This window comes from Nicotiana attenuata, chromosome 11 (genome assembly GCF_001879085.1).
Source record: "Nicotiana attenuata strain UT chromosome 11, NIATTr2, whole genome shotgun sequence".
Taxonomy (NCBI): Eukaryota; Viridiplantae; Streptophyta; class Magnoliopsida; order Solanales; family Solanaceae; genus Nicotiana; species Nicotiana attenuata.
In genome coordinates this window covers 53,166,848-53,181,249 of record NC_031999.1, presented here as the reverse complement: position 1 = coordinate 53,181,249, position 14,402 = coordinate 53,166,848, and the positions used below count along the sequence as shown (strand labels likewise).

Sequence of the window (14,402 nt, the reverse complement as noted above, 5' to 3'; positions counted from 1 at the left end):
ACCTCATCATAGCCTGGGTATTCCGGTACTCCAAAAGATAGCATGTACTGTGTTAGGATGTTGCCATAAAAGAACCTCTTGATCCTCCCTCCAAACGGGTGCGAGCCATCTCCCCAAGCATGAGCTCACCTACATTTATGGGGCGCCCGGTCATCAAAAAGTAGATTAAGCACACTCGAGCTCGAGTGCACTCACTATTATGCTCCACAGGCATTAGTCTAGCTTGCACAAAGTTCTGCCAAACTTTAGCCGTCTTGTTGAAGTCAAACGTAAGCATTTCAAGGTGAACATCTCCCTTAGTCCGCGTCCATGTTGCGTTGGAATCAACGCCACAAAGTGTGTGACGTATTGCTTGGTAGCGTGGGCTTTTGACAAACTTTATAAGCCTTCGCAGGTTCGGGTTATCAACTCCTAAAAAACGACACAAAGCCTCCCTATGCATTTGGAATGGTCTTTTCCTCTGACGCATCGACTCATCATCTCTCGTGCTCCAGTTTGCATATAGTTCTCGGACCATGCTGAGATTTGTCGGGCCTGGACATTCAAGGAACTTACCCATCTTCTTGTCGATCAATGTAGCAAGTACATCGGGGAAGCTTCGTTCTAAAGCCTTTACATTTATCCCCATCTCAGACACATATCTCCCGTATGGAACAAAAGTATCATGCCATTTCTTGGCGTCATCATCTACAAATTCCAACCGAGGCCGTGATTGCTTCGTAGACCCGCTAGCCACTTGCTTTCCCTTGGCTTGTCGGGAAGAGCTCTCACATTGCTTGCGTTTCTTTGGCGGGGGAGCGGTAGTGGAGGACTTCCCCACCCCTTTTTCCTTTAGCGGCACTGTCACGAGCCATAGCAACCTACACATGACAAACACAAAGATGAGAGTGAATCAAGAAATTTTTCGCCTAAGGTCATTGTGAGGGGCAAAGAGGACCCCACACTTAAAACTGAAGGCTATGCATAATCGAATCACAATATTGACTCAATCATGCATCAATGTGTCATCACAAGGCTATAGGTACTCAAGAATTCCCTATGCCATTCAATTCAAGTAGTCTAACATGCCCGTAACTTAACTATGGTGCAAGCATAACAAAGCTAAGGTCTACATTACTACGCTAAGTTAGTACACTAACTATGATATGCAAACGTTTACAACAACATACAATACCTCCAAAGACCCCACACTTCGCCCAAACTCAAATACCACTACACTCGGCTACTTAGACTTCACCGGTGTTCAAATTTACTCTCTTAGGCATTTTAGCAAACACCTTGTGGGCATCAATTTTGCTCTCTTATTTCAACAACGGTGGAACAAGGTGGACCTCCCAAATTTACATGAAATAGAGGGAATTATAGTTTACAACTTCAAGCACATTCACAACCAAATTCTTGCACCAAATTTTCGTGCATCTTAAGACCACCATATTCAACAAGATATATCAATGCAAACTTTGGGATTTTGGGGTTGTTTGAGAAAGAAGACTAAACTTACACTAAAAAAAATTCAAAATACAAGAAAAGAGAACAAGAGGAACATACCTTTGAGGCTTGAGAGTAACTTGAGCAAGAGAAAGTGAAGAATTTGAGAGAGAGAGAGAGAGAAAAAAACGGGCAGTCGATGGAGAAACAGAGGGAGTCGTTTGAGAGAGGTGAGGTATTTTTGAGTTTTTGTTGTTTTAATTTAGTTTGGAAAAGGGTTTGGGTATTGGGTATGGGTTAGGTTGTGAGTGTATATGGGCAATTGGGTTGGGTTATTTGGGTTTGAGATTTAATTAAATAAGAAACGAAAAAGAAAAAAAATAAAAAATACCTGGACCGGCCAGCCCAGCGCCCCACGCTGGGGCTGGCGATGGAAATTTTAGGCTACTGTAAAGTGCGCCCCAGCCAGCATGGGGCGCTGGGGCTGATTTTTTTTTTTTACTACCCGAGCCCTCAATACATAATTCACACACACCCCACCATCCCCACCTAATATTTTATACAACTATAACAAAACAAAAATGTTAGTCTACTTTAAATAAGAGAAAAAAAAAACTACGCTACGAAAACAGTAAAAATTGGGTTGCCTCCCAATGAGCGCCTGATTTAACGTCGCGGCACGAATCAACACATTTTTAAGCATCGGCCAAGTCCACCGAGGTCTTGTGACGTGCAATGTCACCACCCCAATAATATTTTATTCTCTGGCCATTTACCAAGAAGGTACCACTCGAGCTCGTATCACGCAATTCCGCAGCTCCATGAGCCCTCACACTTACCACAACAAAAGGACCTGCCCAACGAGACTTAAGCTTTCAGGGGAAAAGCTTCAACCTCGAATTGAACAAAAGAACTTCTTGCCCCGGCTCAAACTCTCGATGTTGGATGTGTTTGTCATGCCACCTCTTAGTCTTTTCTCTATACAATTTGGCATTTTCGTATGTGTGCAATCGAAACTCATCAAGCTCGTTGAGTTGCAGCAACCTCTTCTCACCAGCTAAGTCCATATCCATATTCAGCTTTTTAATTGCCCAATAGGCTTTGTGTTCAAGCTCGACGGGCAAGTGACACGCCTTCCCATAAACTAATTTATACGGAGAAGTACATATGGGAGTCTTGTATGCAGTTCGATATGCCCATAATGCATCATCTAGCTTCCCGGCCCAGTCCTTTCTATTTCCACTTACTGTTTTCTCCAGAATCTGCTTTACCTCTCTGTTTGAAACTTCCACTTGACCACTCGTTTGGGGGTGATAGGCAGTGGAAACCTTGTGCTTAACTCCATACTTTGCAAGAACATTATTCAGCAATTTGTTGCAGAAGTGAGTTCCTCCGTCACTTATCAACACTCTTGGAGTTCCAAAGCATGTGAAGATGTGCTTCTTTACAAAGCTTACCACAACCTTTGCATCATTAGTGAGAAGAGCAATGGCCTCCACCCACTTAGAAACATAGTCGACCGCCACCAAGATGTACTTGTGACCATTAGAGTATGGGAACGGTCCCATGAAATCAATCCCCCATGCATCAAAAAGCTCCACTACCAGAATATTTTTCAGCAGCATCTCGTGCTTCTTCGTGATTGTTCCGGTTCTTTGGCATCTGTCGCACTTTTTAACAAAGGCATGTGCATCCTTAAACAATTTTGGCCAATAGAAACCTGATTGTAGAATTTTTTGGGCGGTTCTATCCCCACCGTGATGACCTCCGTATGGCGAAGCGTGACAGTCATGCAGTATTGCATTCATCTCTTCCTCAGGAACACATCTTCGCACCAACTGATCTGCACATAGCCTGTATAAGAATGGCTCATCCCACATGTAGAGCCTCACATCATGTAGGAACCTTCTTCTATTATCGGGTGTCAATTCTGGTGGTGTCACCCCACTTGCAATAAAATTCACATAATCTGCATACCACGGGGCATCACTTGAGGTAATTGCCAATAACTTCTCATCAGGAAATGTTTCTTTGATTGACCCTCCTTCAGCTACATGGCTCCAATTTTCTAATCTGGACAAGTGATCAGCCACTTGATTCTCTGTCCCTTTTCGATCTCGGATCTCTAAGTCAAACTCTTGCAAGAGGAGGACCCAACGAATCAGCCTCGGCTTGGCGTCTTTCTTCTCAAACAAGTATCTGATAGCTGAATGATCTGTGCAGACGATGACTTTGGTCCCCACTAGATAGGATCTGAACTTGTCAAACGCCCACACCACTGCAAGCAACTCTTTTTCAGTAACTGTGTAGTTCATCTGGGCTGGATTCAGAGTTTTGCTCGCATAGTAGATGGAGTGAAAGATTTTATTTCTCCTTTGCCCCAAAACAGCTCCAATAGCTATGCCACTCGCATCGCACATCAACTCAAATGGCTGCTCCCAATCCGGAGCAATGATAATTGGTGCAGTCACTAACCTTCCCTTCAGCTCCTCAAATGCTTTCAGACAGGCATCATCAAATTTGAAGGAGACATCTTTCTCAAGAAGCCTGCAGAAGGGAGAAGAAATTTTCGAATAATCTTTAATGAAACGATGATAAAAACCTGCATGGCCCAAGAAACTGCGAATGCCCTTGACTGATGTCGGTGGGGGCAGTTTTTCAATCGCCTCCACCTTCGCTTTGTCCACCTGCAAACCGCTTTTGGACACTTTGTGCCCCAGGACTATACCTTCACGTACCATGAAATGGCACTTCTCCCAGTTTAGAATCAAGTTCGTCTCTTCACACCTAGCAAGCACTTTATCAAGATTCATCAAGCAATTATCAAAAGAACACCCAAACACAGAAAAATCATCCATGAACACTTCCACAAATCTTTCAACCATGTCAGTAAAAATAGCCATCATGCACCTTTGAAAAGTCGCAGGTGCATTACAGAGACCAAAGGGCATTCGTGCCATAGGGACACGTAAATGTGGTTTTCTCTTGGTCATCTGGGGCTATAACAATCTGGTTATACCCTGAATAACCATCTAAGAAATAGTAGTATTCCTGGCCAGCTAATCGATCAAGCATTTGGTCAATAAAGGGGAGGGGAAAGTGGTCCTTGCGGGTGGCATTGTTCAATTTTCTTTAATCTATGCAAATTCTCCACCCAGTGACAGTTCTTGTGGGAATCAAGTCATTATTTTCATTAACCACTACAGTCATCCCCCTTTTCTTAGGTACACATTGGACAGGGCTTACCCATTTGCTATCAGAGATTGGAAATACAATACCTGCATCAAGCCACTTAATCACTTCTTTTCTTACCACTTCTTTCATGATTGGATTTAGTCGGCGTTGTTGCTCTACACTTGGCTTGTGTCCGTTCTCCATGAGAATTTTATGCATGCAGAAAGCTGGACTAATGCCTCTAATGTCAGACATTGTCCACCCAATTGCTCGCTTGTGCTCACGTAGTACTCTCAACAGCTTTTCTTCCTGCAATTTAGACAAGTCAGAAGAAACAATAATAGGTAAAGTGTTAGAACTGCCCAGATAAGCATATTAAAGGTGAGGAGGCAGGGATTTGAGCTCCAATTTTGGAGCTTCCTCAATTGACGACTTTTGAGGAGGTCCACTTGGCCTATTTAGGGGCTCAAAGGGGTGTGTCCCCTGTATGTAAGCACATGATGCATCTAGGATATGCATCATCTCCTTATCCTCCTCATTAATCTCCAAGCTATCGAACAACATAAGTGCTTTCTCTAGATAATCGTCTAGATATACACTCGTGTCAAGGAGTTGCTCGTCCACCTCCACAATAGATATCATCAAGAGCTCCTCATAGTGGCTGGGAAGTTGGATTGCTTTGTAGACATTAAATGCTGCTTCCTCGTCATCCACTCTCAAAATCATTTTTCCTTCTCTCACTTTAATAATTGCATCACCAGTAGCCAATAGAGGTCGCCCCAATGTGATTGGAACCAGTTCGTCAGCCTCATAATCTAGTATAATGAAGTCCGCAGGGAATATGAACTTCCCAATTTGCAGCAATACATCTTCAATCACTCCTTCAGGGTGTGCTATAGACCTATCAGCCAGCTGTAACATCACAGTAGTTGGTCTTGGAGCTCCCAGACCCAATTGCTTGAACAAGGATAAGGGCATCAAATTTGTGCTCGCCCCCAAATCGCAAAGAGCACGACCCACATCAATATTACCAATTCGTATAGGGATGGTGAAGCTGCCAGGATCCTTAAGCTTTTGAGGGAGCTTGTTTTGGACCCTTGAAGTGCACTCTTCAGTAAGTGCAACTGTCTCAAATTCAGTCAATCTTCTCTTGTGAGCCACTATATCTTTTATGTACTTAGCATACTTTGGAATTTCACGAAGTACATCCACCAGTGGAATATTTAATTGAACCTGGCTCAACATAGAGAGAAATTTGCTGATCATGCAATCATCATTCTTTTTCTGCAATCTCTGGGGGAACGGTGGCAGTGGCCTTGCAGCCTCCACTGACTCTGAAGTTGCATCCTTTTTCTTTGATTCGTGTGTCGCCTTAGGAATCAACTCCCCCTCAAGTATGGGCTTGTCTTTTCTCTTTTTTGGCACTTCCTCTAGTTCCCTCCCGTTTCTGAGTGTAACTGCATTAACTTGAGGGTTCTTCTCTATATCACTAGGGAGAGCGCCTGCAGGTCTAGTATTTTGATTTGTTGCTAACTGCCCCATTTGCCTCTCAAGATTTCTGAAATCGGTCATGAGTTGTTGATTGTCAAGCAACAACTTCTTCAGCAAATCATTTGTACTCTCTTTCATTTTTTGGGGTGGCTTCTGAGGTTGATTGAAATTTCCTTGGGGTCTATAATGATTCTGATTCGGCTGATTTCCACCCCATGAGAAGTTGGGATGATTCTTCCAATTTGGATTGTAAGTGTTCCCATATTGTGCATGCTGATTCATTGGACCTCTACTCTGTTGCCCCACATAGTATATGTATTCAGGATTCGTGGGGCACATGTCACTCATATGATTGTCGCCACATAGTTCGCAGCAGCTAGACATTTGTTGTACATGTTGCATCGGTTGTGTTTGTTGCATTGTCATTCTATTCATCTGATTTGCCAATTTTGCTATATCGTCTCTCATGGTTAAAAAGTCATCAAGCTCAATCAACCCGGTTGCTTTCTGTTTAATTGCCCTTTGTGAATCACCATCACCTTGCCAATTATGATCATGAGCAGTGAAGTTATTTAGCAAGAGTTGGATTTCACTGTACGGTTTAGCCATGCAACTACCCCCACAAGCTGAATCAAGATTCATCTTTGATGCATCATCTAGCCCATCAACAAAAGTGTGACCCAATACCTCATCAGTCTGACAATGATGTGGGCAGTCTCTGAGTAGCTTCTTGTATCTTTCCCATGCTTGACGAAGTGTCTCTCCATCCCGTTGTTCGAACCCAAGAATCTGACTCCTCAATGACTTTGTCTTCTTAGTGGGGAAAAACTTGATTAAGAATTTCCTTGCTAGATCATCCCAAGTGCGGATTGAGTTCGCGGGTTCCTTTTGCAACCATTCCTTAGCTTCCCCGAGTAGTGAAAAGGGGAAAAGTGTCAGCCTGACATAGTCCTTGGAAACGTTCGGATAGTTGTAAGTGTCCGTAATTTCCAAGAAATTCTGAATGTGCCTCTGCGAGTCTTCATGAGATAGACCCACATATTGCCCTGTGGACTGAATCAGCTGCACCATGTATTGTTTGAGTTCAAAATGCCCTGTGATATCAGGCTTCACAATAGCCTGAGTCATATTAGCAAGACTGGGCCTTGCGGCTTCAATCACCGCATGCTCTTCGTTACCTGCCATCTCTATTGGCTGTGGTTGAACTACGATGTCCAACTCTCCTTCTATTCTAGTTCTAGCTTCGACTTCCCTCCTCACTCTGTGAAGTGTTCGTTCAATTTCAGGATCAAGAGGAAGGAGATTGTTTGCGCTTCTACTCCTCCGCATTCAAGAGAAGAGCCTGTGTTAACACAAACAAGGTAAACTGAAAATTAAAACTTGAATAAATAACTAATAAAAGCTCAATTCAGTCAAGTAGCTAATTTTTAAGTCCCTGGCAACGGCGCCAAAAACTTACGACCAAAAACACTCACGCAAGTGCACGCGATCGTCAAGTAATAGAGTATTGAGTAGAGTATCGTTCCCACGAAGACTTATGACTAACTTTTGACTGATTTAAACTTAATTAAATTATCAATTCAAGAGATTTATCACAAAATATGGAAGTGACTAATTTACTGACTAAAATTATCAAGCAGTGAATTAACTAGAAATCAACCAAAACAAATAGCCATTTCGAATAACAATTAGTAGGAGAGAATATTACAGGGTCACGGGTTAGCTAACAATCATGTTGCATTCTTGGCTTAAAATAACTAATCGATTTATCTGGATTGGTTATTGACAGGGTTGATATTACTCATAAGAATCTGTCGAGTCCTTACTCGCCTATTCAAGTTAACTTAATGCCTATATGTCTATGAAATTAAGATTAACAAGAATGCATTTACAATTCCTGTATTTCAACCAAGCAAGGCAATTAAGTATATGTCTATCCTAATTGCGTATCCGTTCCCCGATGCCCGGGTTCAAGAACTTGCTCTATTTAATTCTATATGCAATCTAGAGTTCCCACTTTTGAGTTCAACTCTAAATTCGTAGATAGTATTTCACTGTTAGCTACTCAGTAAAATAATTAAAAAAAGAATTAAATAAACAACCCAATATGATAAAATCAACTTCGTCAAATTAAACTTCAAACAACAACATTCATGTTTCACCCATGACCCTAGAACAATAGGGTTCTTAGCCACTCATGTTCGTACAATCATCGAAAATAATGTTTTCAAACATAAAATCAATGAGTAATAGAAAAGGGATGGAAGAATTGCTCAAATCCATGCTTCCAAGTGTTTTGCTCCTTTGTTTTCTCTCCAAAATCACGTTCCCCCCTCAAAGTAGGTTTTAGGATGGCTTTTATATCAATTGGAGGCGTCTTGGAGTGAAAATAACCGAGTCCAAGTCGGAATAGGACACTTTCACGTTCCGAGTATCCAGGGTAGCGTGAGGCGCTGTCCCTGGCGCTCAAAACATTGGCCTACTGGAAACTGCGCCACAGCCAGCGCCCCACGCTGGCTGTGGCCCTCAAAATTGACTTTTTGCCTTTTTGCTCCAATTTCGCTCCAATTCGCGCCCTTTAGTCCCAAATTGCATCCTAATGATTCCTACACATAGAAATACCATAATTTAGCACAAATCATCATATTAATCATCTCAAATCATCGAAACAAGAGCAAAATGTGAGGCGATATATATCAAAATATACATACTTTAAGTCGATTATCAGGAGGCAAGGATTAGCCTCATGCAAGCGGGGGAGGCAAGGATTTGCCTCATGCGATTAGGGAGGCAGGGATTAGCCTCATGCAAGCGGGGGAGGCAAGGATTTGCCTCATGCGATTTGGGAGGCAGGGATTAGCCTCATGCAGATGGGAAGGCGGATATTGGCCTTATGCAAAGAGGGAGGCAAGGATTAGCCTCATGCAGGTAGGGAGGCAAGGATTAGCCTCATGCAAGCGGGGGAGGCAAGGATTAGCCTCATGCAGATAGGGAGGCAGGGATTAGCCTCATGCAAGCGAGGGAGTCAAGGATTAGCCTCATGCGATTAGGGAGGCAGGGATTAGCCTCATGCAGATGGGAAGGTAGAGATTAGCCTTATACAAATAGGGAGGCAAGGATTAGCCTCATGCAGGTATGGAGGCAAGGATTAGCCTCATGTAAATATGGAGGCAAGGATTAGCCTCATGCAAGATAGGGAGGCAGGGATTAGCCTCAGGCAAATATGGAGGCAAGGATTAGCCTCATGCAAGATAGGGAGGCAGGGATTAGCCTCATGCAAGTCAGGGAGGCAAGGATTAGCCTCATGCAAATGGGGAGGCAAAGATTAGCCTCATGCAAATGGGGAGGCAGGGATTAGCCTCATGCAGGTATGCGGGACAGGGCTTAGTCCCGTGCAAAGGGCGGGTAGCAAATAAGAGTAGCATATGTCTTAGCTGGAGATATATTCGGTGTCTGACGGTCCGATTGATAGTGATCTTGCTACNCTACGTCGTAGTTACATTAGTCGGACGGCGTACTTGTCTCGTCTACGATGTACTGCGTTCTAAGAAATAATAAGTTTGTGTGTGTGTGTGTGTGTGTGTGGGGGGGGGGGGGTTGGTTCGTGCTTCTGTCAGCTGGCCTTGCTTTGCTCCATTCTGAAAGCCTTTTCGAGTTCCCCTGGGTAATACCTGACTGTTATGGAAATAGAGTTTTCGAAAAATATGCAATTGTTGATAAAAATGGAGTTATTCTAGAAATATATTGATACATTAAGTAATTTTAGATGAACTAGTGACTGTAACACATATCAAAGGCATTGCAGCTCTCTTATGTTGGAATTTTGAGGGCCCTCCTCAAAATTCCGCCCCAGTTTGGTAGATGATCTTTTGACCGTTTGTGGATAATGTCCTTGTTTCTTAACTGATTTCTGACCGTCTGACACATGTTGACGTTGGTTGGACTTGCTCCGGAATTTTGAGGGTCCTCCTCAAAATTCTGCCCCAGTTTTTGACCTTGGGGAAAATGGAAATTTTATTATGATATGATCGAACCCATAAGGCTGCCTACGTATCCCCTCTTAAACGGGAATCAGGTGAAGCGTAGTTCAATTACATCAGATGAGGAAATGCAAAATAATCTAAGCATAGTATCTCTTGACTGCGTCTGTTTGATTGGTTTTGGCCAGATTTCTCCGTCCATTTCTGCAAGTATGAGTGCTCCTCCTGTCAGCACCCTATGAACCATGTCCGGACCTTGCCAATTGGGAGAGAATTTCCTTTTGGCTTCATCTTGATGTGGGAAGATCTTCTTCAGCACCAGCTGTCCTGGTGCAAATTGCCTTGGTTTGACCCTTTTGTTGAAAGCTCTGGACATTCTGTTCTGATAAAGTCCATCCAGATCTGGTGATAACCCGCGAAGCAATCTACAAAAGATTGGAGTTCATGTTTGGCGCAATTATCGATCAGGATGTGTATGTTTGGCAGTTGAAAATCGTCCTTGGGACTTGCTCTGTTTAAATCCCGATAGTCAAGACATACTCTGATTTTCCCATCTTTCTTCGGAACTGGTACAACGTTGGCTAACCAAGTTGGGTACTCAACCACCCTGAGAACCTTGGCTTTGATCTGCTTGGTAACTTCCTCCTTGATTTTCAGGCTCATGTCTGGTTTGAACTTTCTGAGTTTCTGCTTTACCGGCGGACACATGGGATTAGTAGGTAACTTGTGAGCCACTATGGACGTGCTCAAACCTGTCATGTCATCATATGACCATGCGAAAATGTTCTCATATTCTTTTAGGAAGTGGATGCACTCTTCCTTCTCTGTTGGTGATAAGTGAATGCTGATGCGAGTCTCTTTGACGATCTCGGCGTCCCCCAGGTTTACTGCTTCGGTTTCGTCCAGATTGGACTTAGGCTTATCCTCAAAGTTTTCCACCTCCCTGACAACTTCCTCGGGTATCTCGTCTTCTTCATCCGAATCACTATCCTCATGTTGCGTTGCCTCATTACATGTCACAGTCACCGGTTCATCAAGAAAAGTAATAATAACGCTGTAGAAAGAAAAGTGTAGAAAATAGTAATGAATAATAAAGAGCAAATGCATCTGATAAAAATTAAACAACATCCAGGCTAATACGACTCGATGAATTGAGCATTTATTTTGAAACAAAACAAGTCTTTAAAAACAAAGTTACTGAAAATTTTAAATGTCTAGAATGGCTATAGAAATAAAATCTGCCAAGCTACCCAGGGACTCGGCGGGCCGGGGATAGTGTGGCGGTCCAGTTTTTTAGAACAACTCCTTTCTCCACAACCTGAATAGTGAGGCCTTCTTCCTCCTCCTCCTCAATTATTGCACTGCAGTCCATGTCTTCGTCTTCCAAGAATAGATTCTTCAACCCTGCTAATGCTTCCTCTTCCGTAGTTCCCCATATTGTATCAGCTTGGTGAAAGGCTTGATCCAGACGTGGCACTGGTTGTTCAAGAGGGTAGTATGGTCCGCGCCATGGAGGCGACCAATCATTATACTCTTGCCATGTGTATCGATATCCGAGCCCAAAGGTAGTACCATGACCCTTCAACTGTATTGGCTTAGTGATACCTTAAAGATTCTTCCCAAGCCCTTTGCCGGGTTCATACCCAGACCATGCTCGTATGCTTTCTATTTTACTGCTCCACCATTTATCCTTCTCGACGGTGTTGACATGTTCAATGTGATGATAGGTTTCCCCTCCTAGCCTTCTCCTATTTCCAATAACTGGGATGGTTTGACTGGTGTAAATGGGGTTAGTCCCATCTTCGTGAATGATCACCTCCTGACGATTCCATTCGAACTTTACGGCTTGGTGTAGTGTGGATGCCACAGCCCCAGCGGCATGGATCCATAGTCGGCCTAATAGAAGATTGTATGAGGCCGGTATGTCGAGCACGTGAAACTCGACGTCGAACCAAGTTGGCCCCATCTGCAAACACAGCTTGATTTCCCCGATTGTGGCCTTTTGAGACCCATCAAAAGCTTTCACATTCATGCTTCCTGTCCGTATTTCATGAAAACCTTTGTCCAATCTTTTCAGAGCGTCCAGCGGACAAATATTGAGGCTTGAACCTCCATCAACCAAGACCCTCGCAATGAAGTAGTCTTCGCATCGTACTGTAATGTGCAGTGCCCTGTAGTGGTTCAGACCCTCGGGTGGTAATTCATCCTCGTGGAAAGTGATTCTGTGACTTTCTAACACCTGTCCTACCATATTAGACATCTCTCTGCTGGTGATATTATTGGGCACGTAGGCTTCGCTCAACACTTTCATCAAAGCATTTTTGTGTGCTTCTAAATTTTGTAACAGTGACAGGATGGATATCTGAGCTGGGGTTTTGTTCAAATGATCAATGAAGGAATACTCCTTTGCTTGCACTTTCCTCCACAGGTCATCTGGTCCTGTTTCAATGACAGGCTGCTTGGTAGTGGCATCCTTACTTGGTCCTCCCAGGTGCTCAGGTGTATAGATTTTCCCGGTCCTGGTCATTTCTTGTGCGGCATCGGATTCCTCCATCTTTGCCTTTCCTTTGCGTCTAGCTTCGGCAACATAGTCCCAAGGTATCACTTTTGAGTGGAAAGGAGGTGTGGTTGATACTATCATTGTGAACGGTGTGACCACTTCTACTTCAAACGGAACAGGGGTGACCGTGTGTGGAGCCACCTCTACCTCAAATGGAACTGATGTGGCTACCTCAATCTCGATTGGTGACTGAGTCTATACCACAATAGGGGTAAGTGTGACTGAGGGTTTGAAGTCATCACCTTCCCGAATAAGCCCAATCGACCCCTCAGGGTCCCATTCTTCGTTCGTTTCTATCACATGTATTCCACCACCTCTATGATCAGGGAGAGGGTTGTTGCGAACATTGGGTGCAGCCTCCTTTTCCTGTATAACCTTGTTGTCAATCAACGTCTGGATTTTGTCTTTTAATGCTCGATATTCGTTAGTGGTATGTCCCTTCATACTGGAACGGTACGCACAAGTTTTGTTAGGATTGACCCATTGGGATGGATTTTCTAATGCCACAGCGGGAATAGGAGTAACATAACCCGAGGCATTCAGCCTCTCATACAACTGGTCGATAGGCTCAGCAATGGCGGTGTACTGTTTGGGGGCTTGCGGTCAAAATTGGGTCTTGGTCTTAGATAATTTTGGCGGGTTGGAAGTGATTGGAAATGGGATGGTTGGGAGTTATAGGTATGATAGATAGTGGCTGGTTGGGAATATCTGGGAGATGATGGTTGATATGTGGGTGGAGGCGTTCGATAGGTAAGTGGAGATTTTGGGCCCTGAGCCACCATTACTGCCCCAACGTCTTTCTTCTTTGATATGCCGCCGGATTGCAATGCCTTATTTGTGGTTTGCAACACCTCAAAATTTGTTAACATCCCGCTTTTGATGCCTTCCTCAATTCTTTCCCAAAGTTTAATGATATCAGAGAATTTGTGGTTTTCAATAACCATCAACCTTTCATAATACTGCGGGTCGTGTGCCCTAACGAAGAACTTGTTCATCTGTTCTTCGTCCAAAGATGGCCTAACCTTGGCCGCTTCCGACCTCCAACGGGTAGCGTACTCGCGGAAAGTCTCAGTGGGTTTCTTCTTGAGATTCTGGATGTAGAAAACATCGGGTGCATTTTCTGTGTTGAACCTGAATCGGTCCATGAAATCTGATGCCATACCTACCCAATTGATCCATTTCTTGGGATCCTGGCTAATGTACCAGGACAAAGCATCACCAGCAAGACTCTTCATGAAGAGTTTCATCCGGATCTTCTCGTCCTTTCCGACTCCGACAAGCTTGTCACAATATGTCCTTAGATGGACTTTAGGATCGCCTGTGCCGTCAAACATCTCGAACTTAGGAGGTTTGTACCCCTCCGGTAGTTCCACATCTGGCTGTATGCATATGTCTTCATAGTTCAACCCTTCTATTCCTTTGTCGCCTTCGACACCCTGAACCTGGCTCGCCAATTTCTTGAGTTCTTCAGCCATGTTTTAATGAGCCGGTCCTTCTCTGAGGATTCCGGTGCATAGGAAGTTGGCTGAGTAGAGTGAGGTATGGTCTCCACATATATGGGGTTGTTGTGATGAGTGCCAGGGACTTGGGTATAGTGATGGTCGTTGGTTGAGTTTTGAGGGTCGGGGATAGGTTGTGGTGTATTTTGGGGAGTGTGGTAAGTGGCGGTTGGTGGGTACTGGATTGATTGGTGGTGGTGTTGTGGTGGAGTTGGTGTTGGTAAGAGATTGAGATTTTGAGGTGTGGTTGTGTATTGCTGTGGTGTAGGA

At 43.8% G+C, this 14,402-nt stretch overlaps 1 pseudogene; it reads left to right on the top strand.

Annotated features, from left to right (window-relative positions):
- The window catches only part of LOC109234899, a 40,677-nt pseudogene that overhangs the window by 4,664 nt on the left and 21,611 nt on the right, over window positions 1-14,402 (top strand).